Source organism: Anomaloglossus baeobatrachus, chromosome 2 (assembly GCF_048569485.1).
Source record: "Anomaloglossus baeobatrachus isolate aAnoBae1 chromosome 2, aAnoBae1.hap1, whole genome shotgun sequence".
Classification (NCBI taxonomy): Eukaryota; Metazoa; Chordata; class Amphibia; order Anura; family Aromobatidae; genus Anomaloglossus; species Anomaloglossus baeobatrachus.
In genome coordinates, this window is record NC_134354.1 from 67,663,413 (window position 1) to 67,678,076 (window position 14,664).

General features: G+C 45.7%; 1 protein-coding gene across 6 annotated transcripts in view; it reads left to right on the forward strand.

Annotated features, from left to right (window-relative positions):
• Window positions 1-14,664, forward strand: part of ROBO2 (roundabout guidance receptor 2) — a 1,624,265-nt gene that overhangs the window by 649,876 nt on the left and 959,725 nt on the right. The gene's annotated exons all lie outside the window — the stretch shown is intronic.

Genomic DNA, 14,664 nt, shown 5'->3' on the forward strand with positions numbered 1-14,664 from the left:
TTCTTATAGTATGTGAAAGATGATATTAAAAACACATCATACGGATGCTACACGAGAAAAAAATCACACACTTCTATATCACTCATATGACATACGGAGGGACATACGTATGACGCTTGTTTTACTTTTCTTGATGAGTATAGGAAAGAATATTTATACTTTAATGTGAGCGCACTCTAAAGGCTGCTTTACACGCAATGACATTGCTAACGAGATGTCGTTGGGGTCATGGAATTCGTGACGCACATTTGGCCTCGTTAGCGACGTTGTTGCGTGTGACACATATGAGCGACCGCTAACGATCAAAAATACTCACCTAATCATTGATCGTTGACACGTCGTTCAAATCTCACATATCGTTGCTCATTCAGGACGCAGGTTGTTCGTCGTTCCTGAGGCAGCAGACATCGCTACGTGTGACATTCCAGGAACGACGACCTACACTGTACCTGCATCCTCCGGCAACGAGGTGGGCGTGACTTTCCTGCGGCTGCTCTCCGCCCCTCCGCTTCAATTGGACGCCTGCCTTGTGACGTCGCTGTGACGCCGCACGAACCTCCCCCTTAGAAAAGAGACAGTTCGCCGGCCACAGCGACGTCAGCGACGGGAGCGGGTGCTTTCACGAGCGACATCGCTAGCGATATCGCTGCGTGTAAAGCCTCCTTAAGGCTTGTACCCAACATTAATATTTTTTATAGTGCTTCTTTCTGTAAATACTTGGTGGCTAATGATATGCAGAGATAGTTTCCTCTTACTAGATTAGTCTTTTTCTGTTGTTCATTAATAATATCACTGATGTTGTCTTTCTCCCTATGGCCAGCGGTAGAGACATCTCAAAGCCTTTAGGTATTCATTTTCCTCAATTTTGATTTTACGGAAAGGGTTAATTGTAAAAGTTACACGGAGAACGGACAATGCAGCTTGCACATTTTGGTTTTGTGCTTTAAGCTCCTGGTTTGGTTCAGTCCGCAGTCGTATTTGATTTAAAGTCTGAAAAGAACTGTCCAACTATAAAATTATCAGTGAATGGCAGTGGCTTCAGATTGCCATAGGGAGTGTAAAACTACCAGAAGTAATGACAGGCTACATCCCAGCAGTCAGCCACAACACTTATAGGAAATGAAGCTCAAGTTTTATATCTGTATTGGCAAAATTGTTGCATCTGGGGATTTGTCATGAATGTCAAAAATGTAAATCAATATATCGCAGGATAAGATTTTCTCCTTTGCAGCTGAAGTGAAGCCTTTTTGGTGTTAGTGATCCATGTAATGTATTTCTCCAGTAGCTTCAGGATGGCTCTTTGTGTTCTTAAAAGTTTAGGAAGTGAAGCATTAAAAAGCCTAAAAATGATTACAACCATCGGAACAAACTTTGGCTCTGTCATTTGTGTCTGGCTGTAAAGATATTCAAAAAAGGTTTTAGGACTTATGCATGTTAACTTTCTCCGGGGTGAGGATAGAGGGAAAAATCAAAATGGTTGAGACAGAGTTGAGATACATTATTTGCAGGATCCTGTTTCAGTGACCATGTTGGTAGTCCATTGCATGAAGTCACCTACAAATCAGAGGAGATGATGTAAATATTGGAAAGTATTAGGAAGATGTCAGGTCTGCTGGTTTGCATGATGATGGGCATTATGGAAGGTCTCCAGGAGTCAGGGGGGGGTTAATCCTTCTTTGCCTCTGCACCCAGGTGAGTCCTTTTCACACCTGGGCATAGTCCAGCTGTCCGTCGGGTCATCTATCGCCCCTCACTGGCCATGAGGGGTGGGGTGTTGCCTCCAGAGGGGGCTAAGCTAGTGCAGGTGCTCACTCTGGCCATGTTTTGCGCTCTATGAGACTCACTTCAGGTTGTGGAGCAGGGAGGCAGGGCTCCATCGCTCCCAGTGATTATGCGGTGCAGGGGTCCTGGGACACTGGATCCTCTAGTGTCAGCTGTTGCAGGAGTATATAATGCCATGTCTTCTGGTTCAGCTAGGTGGTGAGAGGTTCCTTCCAGTCAATCTTCCTCTCCCCCTCTTGATTGAAGGTGGAGATTGGGAGTTACCTCAGCAGTGTCAGCTGACCCAGGAGAGGGATATATAAACCCGCCAGCTACTCTGGCCAGTGCTGATTATTTTCAATTATTCCAGGGTAGGAAGGTCTTTTGGTTTTGGCTTTGTTCTTAGCCTCTCCTTACACCTGTATAGTGGTTACTACTTTTCTTACTGGTTTTAGTGCATTTGCTCCGACTGTAGCCTGTGTGTCTAGCCACCAACCACCCTGCTATTGTCACCTGGGAAGGGCTCCGCCAAATTCCCCCCTTCCAGGATCGGAAAGCAGGTGAAAAGTACCCCGATACTTAAGGGTGTATAGTGACGTGACGGCTTGCGCAAAGTGTGTCTGGCATATGTGACGCCCTGGACTAGACAGGTAGTCCCATACATACCAACACACACACCCCCACCCTAGGCAGTTACACCAGCCAAACCAAAAATCCTTGTTGTCTCCCTCCAGGGTCTGATGTCCACACCAGGTGGGGCGGAGCCAGGCGGTTGGCCCCACCCACCGAGGAGTTCACAGGCCTGGAGGTGGGAAAGGGAGCAGATTTGTTCAGGAGGTGAAAGTGAGAGGTCACAAACTGCGCGTGCCTGGGTAGGAGCCCAGGCACTGACAGCAAGGTTGGCAGACGGTGGTGGCCGTCTGCAGGAGTTGTTGGAACGCCACAGAGCCGTAAGGACCGGGGTCGGGCGTCGGCCCGCCGGTACTGGACCGGGGAACGGAGTGAAGCTAAGCAAACAGACAGGGCCATTGGACCCCGACCATGCTTGGAGCCGTCGTCAATAGTCAAATCCGAATGTGACAGGAACCCCAGGGGTTTCCCAACTACCGAGTCCCGATTGAAGGCAACCGTCCACCCAGAGAGGATATACAGCCACCGCCACAGGCTAGAGATCCAAGGACCAGCGCCTGCAGGCAAAATGGGCTCCTACGGCACCTATACGCCGGGGAGCGGACTACCGGTGGGCAACCACAGGAGTCAAGAAGTTTCTCAAAGGTGCAGGGAAAGACAGCCACCATCAGCCGTCCGGGGAGAGCACAACAACACTACAGCCAGCTGCAGGACCCGTCCATCCGGCCGTTTTGGTTTACCTACGACTCTGTCAGTGATTGTCTGAGTGAGTGCACCAGTGCCGTCCGGCACTGCGCCGCGCAGTCCCTGCACCCCAGCCATCTGGCCTCCCCATCTCACTACCGGGCACCGGGATCACCATGGAGGGGACAACATCTCAGCTGCACCCTACCATCTCTCCCAGGATCCCCGTTACCAGCAGCGGTGGTGCCATCATCACCACGTCCCGTGGGTGGCGTCACGAACAATCTCCCCAAACAAACTACCCCTTTTTACACGGGTGAGGAGCGCTGCTCGAGTCCCCGGGTCCGGTCCACAGCTCGAGCCACCGAGCAGCAGCAGCAGAAGCCCCGGACCCGAGCGTGGCGAGCACGTCCCATCCGCCCGCGATACATACTGTGCTTGCCGGTCTGCAGTTTGATCATCCCTTCACAACCTAGGCATTACATAAAATCACAGAACTCTAGTCCGGCTGCCACAGAGTACTGACATGGCCTCTAGACTAGAGTCTAGTTTAGACTTGTGTAAAAATAAAGTAATTAAAATGATTCCTTTTCCCCCTGCTGCCTCCGTTTAAATACCTAGTCAATCCTATCTGGACTCTACAATACTTGATAATCTAAGCTCAAAAACAATCTCCTCAGCACTCCAGAAATGGCCTGAAATTAGCCGTGTGGGCATTTCTGGAAGGGCTAAGTAAGGATTGGAACTGGAGCTAAAGGGATAAGCAAATATGAGTATTACTTCACCTTTGCTTGTATAAATTGTATACATGAGCCTTTATAAAACTAAATTTCATCTGCCAGACAGCCCCCTTAACTAATAATTAGGCTGACATAAAGAATAGTGATGAGCGAGTACTAAAAAGCTCGGGTGCTCGAAGCTCGGGCCGAGCCTCCCAAGATACTCGTGTACTCGGCCCGAGCACCGAGCCCAATGTTATCCTATGGGAGACCCGAGTATTTTTGTGAAATGACCCCCCGGCAGCATGTAGAAACCCTAAAAATGTCACAAAAGTCTCAGAAGAGTGCTCAAATGACATGGCATCAGCATGGGGAAGACCCCTTGAAGCATTTATCACTCAAAAGTCACAGCTGTGAACAATTTTGTCCAAGTTTTACGCCATTTTTACGGACTCACCAGAAAACCTTCCAAAATGACACCAAAATGAATTTTCATGGCGGAAATGTTAAGGGCACATACCCAATAGTGAGATAGAGCTAATGTATGTTACTTTTTGAGATTAATACATGAAAGATTTTACATGAAAACCTTGTGTGGCACTCCGATGTCCAAAACGCACGTTTTGTGCTTTTTACTAGCGATGTCGGTCATTTTTTTTTTTTTATTCTATCTCCCTCAGTCCGTCGGTCTGTCTCTCTCTGTCTTGTCTGTCCCCCTCTCACAGTCTGTCGGTCAGTTCCCCCCCCCTCTCTCTTACTTACCGTTCCCCGATCACTGCCGCGGCGCTGCACAGCTGTTCAAACTCCGGTGGCTTTTCCTCTTTAGAAAAAGCCGGCCGCTCATTAATCAATCTCCTATTCCCTGCTGTCCTGCTTTTCGGCGCCTATGATTGGTTGCAGTGAGACATGCCTCCACACTGAGTGACAGCTGTCTCACTGCACCCAATCACAGCAGCCGGTGTGTGTATACTGTGCAGTGAAATAAATAATTAAATAATTAAAAAAAACGGCGTGCGGTCCCCCCAATTTTAATACCAGCCAGATAAAGCCATACGGCTGAAGGCTGGTATTCTCAGGATGGGGAGCTCCACGTTATGGGGAGCCCCCCACCCTAACAATATCAGTCAGCAGCCGCCCAGAATTGCCGCATACATTAGATGCGACAGTTCTGGGGCTGTACCCGGCTCTTCCCGATTTACCCTGGTGCTTTGGCAAATCGGGGTAATAAGGAGTTAATGGCAGCCCATAGCTGCCACTAAATCCTAGATTAATCATGTCAGGCGTCTCCCCGAGATTCCTTCCATGATTAATCTGTAAATTACAGTTAAAAAACACACACACCCGAAAAATCCTTTATTAGAAATAAAAAACACTAACAAAGTCCCTCATTACCAATTTATTAACCCCGACAAACCCTCCATGTCCGGCGTACTCCACAGTCCTCCAGCGTCGCGTCCAGCTCTGCTGCATGGAAGTGACAGGAGCTGCAGAATACACCGTCGCTCCGGTCACCTCCACACAGCAAATGAGATGAGTATAGCAATCAGCTGAGCTGTCACTGAGGTTACCTGGATCCAGCGGTGGATGCAGCGGTGGCCGCGGGTAACCTCAGTGACAGCTCAGCTGATCGCGCTACTCACCGCCGCTCCAGTCAGCTCCATGCACCAACTGAGGTGAGTATAGCGATCAGCTGCTGTCACTGAGGTTAATCGCGGCCACCGCTGGATCCAGCAGTGGCCGGGAGTTACCTGACTGACAGCAGCTGATCGCGCTATTCCCTTCATTAGCTGCGTGGAGGTGACCGGAGCGACGGTGTATTCTGCAGCTCCTGTCACTTCCATGCAGCAGAGCTGGACGCGACGCTGGAGGACTGTGGAGTACGCCGGACATGGAGGGTTTGTCGGGGTTAATAAATTGGTAATGAGGGACTTTGTTAGTGTTTTTTATTTCTAATAAAGGATTTTTCGGGTGTGTGTTTTGTAACTGTAATTTACAGATTAATCATGGAAGGAATCTCGGGGAGACGCCTGACATGATTAAGCTAGGATTTAGTGGCAGCTATGGGCTGCCATTAACTCCTTATTACCCCGATTTGCCAACGCACTAGGGTAAATCGGGAAGAGCCGGGTACAGCCCCAGAACTGTCGCATATAATGTATGCGGCAATTCTGGGCAGCTGCTGACTGATATTGTTAGGGTGGGGGGCTCCCCATAACGTGGAGCTCCCCATCCTGAGAATACCAGCCTTCAGCTGTATGGCTTTATCTGGCTGGTATTAAAATTGGGGGGACCGCACGCCGTTTTTTTTAATTATTTATTTATTTATTTTACTGCACAGTATAGACCCGCCCACCGGCTGCTGTGATTGGGTGCAGTGTGACACCTGTCACTCAGCGTGGGGGCGTGTCTCACTGCAACCAATCATAGGCGCCTGTGGGCGTGGAAAGCAGGGAATATGAGATGGCTGTGTACAGAGCACAGCGCGCCGGCCGGTATAAAGGCTCGGTCACGCTGTGCAGGCCAGCCAATCACTGCAATTCCACAACTAAGAGGGCTGTGGCATTGCAGTGGTCTGCCAGCCAATCCCTGCATGAGGGCTGGCTCTCAAAAGAGCGCCAACATGCAGAAATGAAGACCACGAGTAAAGCACGAGTATTGCAAAATTACTCGGTACCCGCCGAGTAGCCCGAGTACAGTGATACTCGTGCGAGTACCGAGTAGTAACAAGCATGCTCGCTCATCACTAATAAAGAAATCATTATATCACATTCAAGTCTTGCCACTGATTCTCCATAGAATTTAGGTCTGAACTTTGACTGAGCCATTCACACATATGAATATGCTTTGATATAAACCATGCATTGTAGCTCTGGAAGTATGCTTAGCATTATTGTCCTGCTGTAAGGTGAACCTACGCCCCATTCTCAAGTCTTTTGCCGCCTCTAACAGGTTTTCCTCTTGGATTGACATGCATTTAGATCCATCCATCTTCCCATCAACTCTGGCCAGCTTTTCTGTCCCTGCTGAAGAAAAGCCTCCCAACAGAAGGATGTTTGATGGTGGGGATGGTATTTTCAGGGTGATGTGCAGTATTTGTTTTGCACCACACAAAGCGTTTTGCGCTAAACCCTAAAAGTTCTATTTTGATCTCATCTGACCATAGACCTTCTTCCACATGCTTGCTGCATCCCCTACATGTTTTTTTGCAAACTGCTGTTGGGACTTCCTGTGGCTTGCTTTCAAAAATGTCTTTTTTCTTGCCACTCTTCCATAAAGAAGAGATTGGTGGATTATACGTCTAATAGTTGTCCCGTGTTATACATTATCCCACTTGAGCTGTGGATCTCTGTAACTCCTCCAGAGTGACCATGGGCCTTCTTCTCTGATTCTACTTCTTTGATTAGTTGCTTGGAATGTCAATTTAGGTGGACAGCCATGTCTTGGTAAGTTTGCAGTTGTTACTCCTCCCATCTTTGGATGTTGGATTGAATAGTGCTTTGTGAGATGCTCAGATCTTGTATTATTTTTTTTAACCTAACTCTGCTTTATTATTCTTTACAACATTATCCCTGACCTGTCTGGTGAGTTCCTTGGTTTTCTTGAGGCTGTTTGATCCCTAATGTTCTCAAACAAATCTCTGAGGCCTTCACAGAACAGCTGTAGTTATAATGAAAATAAATTACACCCAGGTGGACACTATTTACTAATTGGGTGACTTCTGGAGGCAATTAGTCACTCAGGATTTTATGTAGGGATATCAGACTACAGGGGGCTCAATACAAGTAAACGTCACAATTTTATATAATTTTTTTTTTTTTTAAATATTTAGAAAACTGTGCATAATTTCCTTTACACTTCACTAATGCTTGCTACTTTGTGTTGCTAAATCACATACAATCCTTAAAAAACACATTTAAATTTGTGGTTATAATGTAAAAATATATGGAAAAGTTCATGGGGTTTGTATACTTTTTCCAGGCACAATATACGTGATGCAGCTGAGCTTATACTTCCATCAGCGCTAAGTTTACAGTTTCCCCCAGCTTAGGCTCCTTTCACATTGCGTTTTTCTCTACGTCCACAGGTCCCGTCGGAGGATCCGACTGTAATGGAGCACACTACACTAGCGTGTGCTCTGTTTTGTGCCATTTTTGCACATATACGTTTTCTGCAGACGGACACCTGAACGTAGTGGACTACATTCGGGTGTCCGTCTGCAGAAAACGTATATGTGCCAAAAATGGCACAAAACAGAGCACATGCTAAGGCAGTGCGCTCCATAACAGTGAATGGCCCTGCCGGGCGCATGCGTCCGGAACCCGCTTTGCAGAGTGGGGGAGGGGTGGTTCGGACGGATCCCCCGACGGGACATCTGGACGTAGGGAAAAACGCAATGTGAAAGGAGCCTTACTCTTATATACCATTAAAGTAGAGGAATAATTTCACCACATCAAACCCAGGATAGACGAAAAAACTTTTCCTATGACTAAGGATATCTACATATTCCGAAAATGCGTCAGGTTATTGCTGTTTTTTAACATGTTTTTGTAATATAATAATTTTTTCATCTATCCTGGATTGGATGTGCCAAAATATTTCCTCTACTATCTGGTTTGATGTAGCCACATCAGTTTTTGGCGGCTCCCACCATGGAGATCCCAAATGTTTGATATATTTATCCCGTTTTGAGCCTCCTCCCTCCTACCTGTCGTATAACAATGTGTTATCCATAGTATTCTGCTGAGATACCTAATTTAGCTTAGAAATACTTCTACAGGGATTAACCCATCCTAGCCTGGCTTGATAGATGACCCAGAGCACTAAAATTGCCATAACAAACTTGGCTACATTTTTGGCACTTGCATAATGAAGTTGCTTTTTATAATAATGAGGCATCTACTTGACTTACAAAGGACACCTTTTGGTAGCATAGAAACAACACAGGCAGATAATAGTGGTTGCAAACTTTTTAGCACCTTTCTTTTAAGACATGAAACAAAGTGGACAGATGTATAAACGCTACACACTACTACAGATGTGCACTCACAAGGAGTTTTCCCAACCCGTGAACGTTCCTGTGCTACATCTGCAGGAATTTCCCTATGCTTCCTCTACAGCCGCCAAACTTTCAATTTGCCAGGGGGTGACAAGCTACACTTAATTGACAGTTTGAACTGTGGGCTCAAAAATGCTGCAGACAAAGGCAGCTTTATCTCTGCAGCTTCAGGGCAACACTTACAAGCTCCATACCTAACAGCTTGAAAGCACTGTACACCATACCTATAAAATTAGAAATCTATATGTTCCCAAGAACAGAGCTGATTTTTAATTAGGTAAATTGCAAATTTTTTTGTCTTTGCTAGAACTTTGCAATGTTACCCCTTTAAGAATTTGAGAATAACCCTTTAAAATCAATGAGTGTGACTGTTATCAAATTGTGGCTTGCAAATCTTGACATTAAAGGTGGTGTTACCACTGTTACTTTTCTTACATATCTAAAATTAAGGGGTTTTTTTTAGGTGAATATGACCTGAAGGGGTCCATGAAGAGTCCTGATGACCGTGTAGTCCTTGCGTGAGAGAATAGCAGCAGAATGGGGGACTTAAATACCAGGATGTGGGATATTACTACATAATGGGGGGAAGAAGGGCAACAAGTATATCTTTATAGGATATAAAAGACTACAAGGGCCCATAGATATGAGAGGGACCAGGTCCAAATCTTGCACCTTCCCATGGGAGTCTACTTACTCCACTGGTTACACCATTACAAGGATTATTAATGGAAGTCCAAGGCACCAACCAACCTGATGACATGGCTAGTGAGAATTCGAAGGGGATATCTAGAAAGGAAGAGACTGGCGCCAGCTTCATTAGCACTTAATAGCCATTTGTTCATCATTATCGGAGTGATCATCCCTTAATTCCTCCTTTACACTATGAACAGTTCACAGCCTGTGTGTGGGATCCATGATTTTGCTAGATTAATGCTATATATAGTTTTTTCCGTTACAGTATGATCATTATATTGCTATATTACTGCACTCTTTTCGAGTATATAAACACCTTCCCATATGTGAAGCTACATTTTATGATTTCTCATGAAAGAGAGCCCTTAAACAACCCTCTCTTTGGCTGTTTCCAAATTAAAACCATATTAAAACCATTTCAGCACAAATCACTGCTCCAATATTTCACACATCGTTTATACCTATAATGTTATGTTAAGAGGGTGAGATGGACACTTTTATGCTGCTTTACGTGTGATTTACTGACTATTTCTCCAAATAAAGAGCTTATATTGAGGTTTCAAAGTCTTATTGCAAAGTTATTTGAAATAACTAAAAAATATATGAAATCTGTAAAAATCCAAATCATTTTCAGTCTTCTTAACGACAAACTGATGATGTACAGTAATTTTCATTCTGAGTATGAAATGTCTATTTTGACCTCATTTATAGAGTCATATAATTGTATTCTAAGTCCTGTCCTTTGCATTTGAGTGCCAACTGGTATGTCTACCAACACGATTCCCAATAGTGGTTATCATACTCACAGAATTGGTGAGATTCAATTTGCAGGATCTGGGCCATCAGCCACTTCTATAAGTCTTATAGGAGCCATGGTTCTTCTTTTGATTAGCCAACTGCCATGATGTGTGACGGATTGGGAGAGTGACTGACGGGGGGCCCCTGTTGCTTACCCTCAAGCTAAGGGGGTACCCTAGGCTATACCTCAACCCAGAGGTACGCTTTAAGATAGTGAGGTCTGAGCCCCAACCTCTCCCTGTCTCCTGTTCTAGCTCTGATGGTATGAGCCCCCCCAAAACCCACCACCCATGGGGCCAGGCCAGGACAGAAGCCACCAGACCTCACCAACAAATAACAGACAGAAAGGGGTTACAACTGAAACACACATACACCTTTAACAAACACTGGGGACTACAAAATAAAGGAGAAAGTAACTACACAGGGTACTTTCACACAACAGAGCAGGAGACGTCAGAAACAGCAGCAACCATCTTCTCACTGCTCCAGACCTAGCTCCAGAATGATACTGAATAACCGGCATCCTCAGCAGGAAGCAGAGGGTTTATATCCAGGCCATAAGTGGTCATCAGCAGGAACAGCTAACCTGCACTGTGGAGTCTGCTGCTACAACAGAAATTGACATTAACGCCTTGTGCTTCTGGAGAAATGAACAATGTGTATGGTCTCAGATGGCAGAAAAACTAGCCCTGAGCCTTTCACTAGTCAAAAGGCACGTAGTGATAATCGTGACACCAACCTGGTGCAATGTCATCATTGCAGCATTACACACATGTGATATCGCTCCAGACTGGCTAATGAAAAGAAGAGCAGTGGATGGAATCAAGTAGGAGGCGGTTCTCAGGGCTCCTGTGCAAGGACTAGAGATCACAGGTGTGGCCAAGGATTAATCATGTGAATCGATGCGCACAAACTCTACATATACTGATCTGAAAATGTACAAACTGCATTTATACCAATGAGAGCAGTAAGGCAGGTGACATATCCATTTATAACCAGTGCTGGGTTAAAAGATATATGAGGTGATACATAAAGATGGTGCACTGGCCACCTCGTCTGCTGGAGTCTCCATATATAGCATTCTAAGTTTGTTATTGATATTAATTAGGTTTTATAGGATTGTAATTAAGAAAAAAAAAAATATACTCATCTGTGTGTGCTAGGTGTCCCCACTGGTTTCCGTCTACTCCTTGTAGTGATCACTTGCTATACATAATCCTCATGACCACTGCAGCCAATTATTGGCACCAGCATATATAGCACGTGACCACTGGAGAGGGTGATTGCAGAAACCTGAGGAGCATTGGCTTCTTACTTTTGACTACATTTTTATACATTTAGGAGATTGACTTTAATGTCTGGAGCTTTTATTTTAGCAATATAAGATATTATTTAAGCATTATACGGTGGCAATAATATAAACATTGTATAGCAATATTACTTAGGTTGTGCCAGAATTGTGTACCATTTTTAATTTGTCAATTAGCAAAAGTATGGAGTTGTTATATGGCCAACATACCTGTCACACCAGAACATACAGACACGCAGCGTACAACGCAACACAAGGGGGACAATGGGGATGATATAGAAGGAAGATACTGGCGACAGAGAGAGGGGAGAGGGGTCCCCTCCTGCAACTCACCTGAATCTGTATCCTAAGCTCCCTAACATACCTACACCAGTCCTTCCCTCCTTTGCTGTCATGTGCCTAAACACTTGCTTATCCTGAATTCACCCTGGCTAGTGAGAAGCCAGTGAGAGTCTCACCACTACAATAATACAACACAAAGTAAGGGAGAAAGACAGAGGGAAAAAGATACAAAAAGGAAAACAAACCAAACTCCTCTAATGCAGCTAAACACCACAGCTGCAATAGTCACAACTCCTCAGCTTCTTCCAGAGACAGGCTCCTTCCAAAGTGTAAGCATAAGAATTAAATTCTATAACTAGCATCAGATGGTAAGACACATGACTTTATATAGCGAAGGGGAATGGTCACAAAAGAGCTGCATCTGAGATTAAAGGCGGCGTTACACGCTACGATTTATCTGACGATATGTCGTCAGGGTCACGGTTTCCGTGACGCACATCCGGCATCGTTAGCGACGTCGTTGCATGTGACACTTATGAGCAACTTCAAACGATCGCAAATAGGTTAAAAATTGTTGATCGTTGACACGTCGTTCAGTTTCAAAATATTGTTCGTCGTTTGGAATGCAGCAGACATATTGGTATGTTTGACACCCTACAAACGACCAACAACATCCACACAACCGCCTTGGTCAAACAATATATCGCTGAACGATGTTGCATCGTTTTTGAGATCATTACGTTTGACCGCTAATAAACGACCTATGTGAAATCTCGGCAAATCGTAACAACGATCTGGGCGTGTCACATCATTTAAGAGATCATCAGATAAATTGTAGCGTGTAAAGCGGCCTTTAGGCTCAAAAAACAAGCCAGATAGGAAAGTGTCTTTAAGCCCTACAGCACTAGAAGAAAGTAGATACATACAAATACCAAACAAAGAGCCTCATGGTCATAGCTTAGGGTCTCATATGGGTCGCACTGGACCGGGTATGATTTTAACCCTCCAGTGTAGCCCAGAGACAGCACACTCCAGGAGCATACCGATAAACAAGAGCACTAGGAGTACTGGTGCAAAAGTAGAAATTTATTATAAGTATCAATAAATAACAACAAGTAAAGGCTACTTTACACGCTGCGATATTGGTCCCGATATTGCTAGCGTGGGTACCCGCCCCCATCTGTTGTGCGACATGGGCAAATCGCTGCCCGTGCCGCACAACATCGCGCAGACCCGTCACACATACTTACCTGCCCGGCGACGTTGCTGTGACCGGCAACCGCCTCCTTTCTAAGGCAGCGGTCCGTGCGGCGTCACAGCGACGTCACTGACCGGCCACCCAATAGAAGCTGAGGGGCGGAGATGAGTGGCCGGAACATCCCGCCCACCTCCTTCCTTCCTCATAGCGGCCGGGACGCAGGAAAGGAGAAGTTCCTCGTTCCAGCGGCGTCACACATAGCGATGTGTGCTTCCGCAGGAGCGATGAACTACATCGTTACTGCTGCAGTAACGATAATCGAGAATGGACCCCCATGTCACTGATGAGCGATTTTGCACGTTTTTGCAACGATGCAAAATCGCTCATCGGTGTCACACGCAGCAACATCGCTAATGCGGCCGGATGTGCGTCACAAATTCCGTGACCCCAACGACTCCGCATTAGCAATGTCACAGCGTGTAAAGCCCCCTTAAGACAAAGGACATTTTTCAAGCAAAGGTTGAGGGAATGAATACCTGGGTCCCGTGGACCACACTAAAAAGACTCTGTGTGAGATTGATGTATTGGGGCTTACATCAGGCTAGTTTACAGGTAGTCTGAAAGGGGTGTTAGGCAGATGTGTCAATAGAATAAGTAAAAGTATTTGCCTATTCACAATGGTGGGGTAAGGGAGCAAGACTGGAGGGAATCCTACCAGTAAAACGCTGAGTCCCATAGACCCCGGCAGTAAGGAATAATAAATCCTATGTGATATAGCCCAATTTCACAGAGAAAGGCCCCTGTATTAATTCATATGACTACTGGGTTAGGCAAGTGCACATAAAGTATACATATAGCCTATCACTAGAGTTGGTAGTGAAAAGCCTATGTTGTAAGTTTGCAGGGTAGTAATTCCATATCCGTAGGGTGATAAAGCGCTTACCTAATCACAGTGGTGGTGCAGGGGTGCCCCGCACTCACTCCTCCCGGAAGAAGCAGTGAGAACTGCGAAACGGCTGTCGGAGGCTCCCCTTTGGTCTGGCCTGGCTCCCCTGCACCACCACTGTGATTAGGTAAGCGCTTTATCGCTCTGCGGATATGGAATTAGTACCCTGCAGGGTGTCATCCCGTCAATCAAGAAGGGAGGATGGCGATCAGCGGCAGGAGGGGAATAAAGGAGCAGAAAAAGAGCCCGCCCATCTGGACAACCAAGGTAATTAGCATACCTAGCAGACCAAGTTTTATAAAGTTATTTTTCGGGTTTGGAGGGTGAGTCAGGGCCAAGGTGCACCTTCCTAGAATGGAGCCCAGGAGCTGCAGAAGGTGATTCTTTTAATTTAATAGGTAAAAATCTGGTAACAGCTTCCCTTTAAAGGGATTTTTTTACTTATTTTAAAAGTTGATGATGACAATATATAGGGCTTAAATAAAAAAGAAGATATACCGCACTCACCTCTGCAAAACCACTAATGGCTCCAGTGCTGCCATTCCGGCTAGCAATGGTGTGAGAACGACAAGTCACCTGACCTCCCTG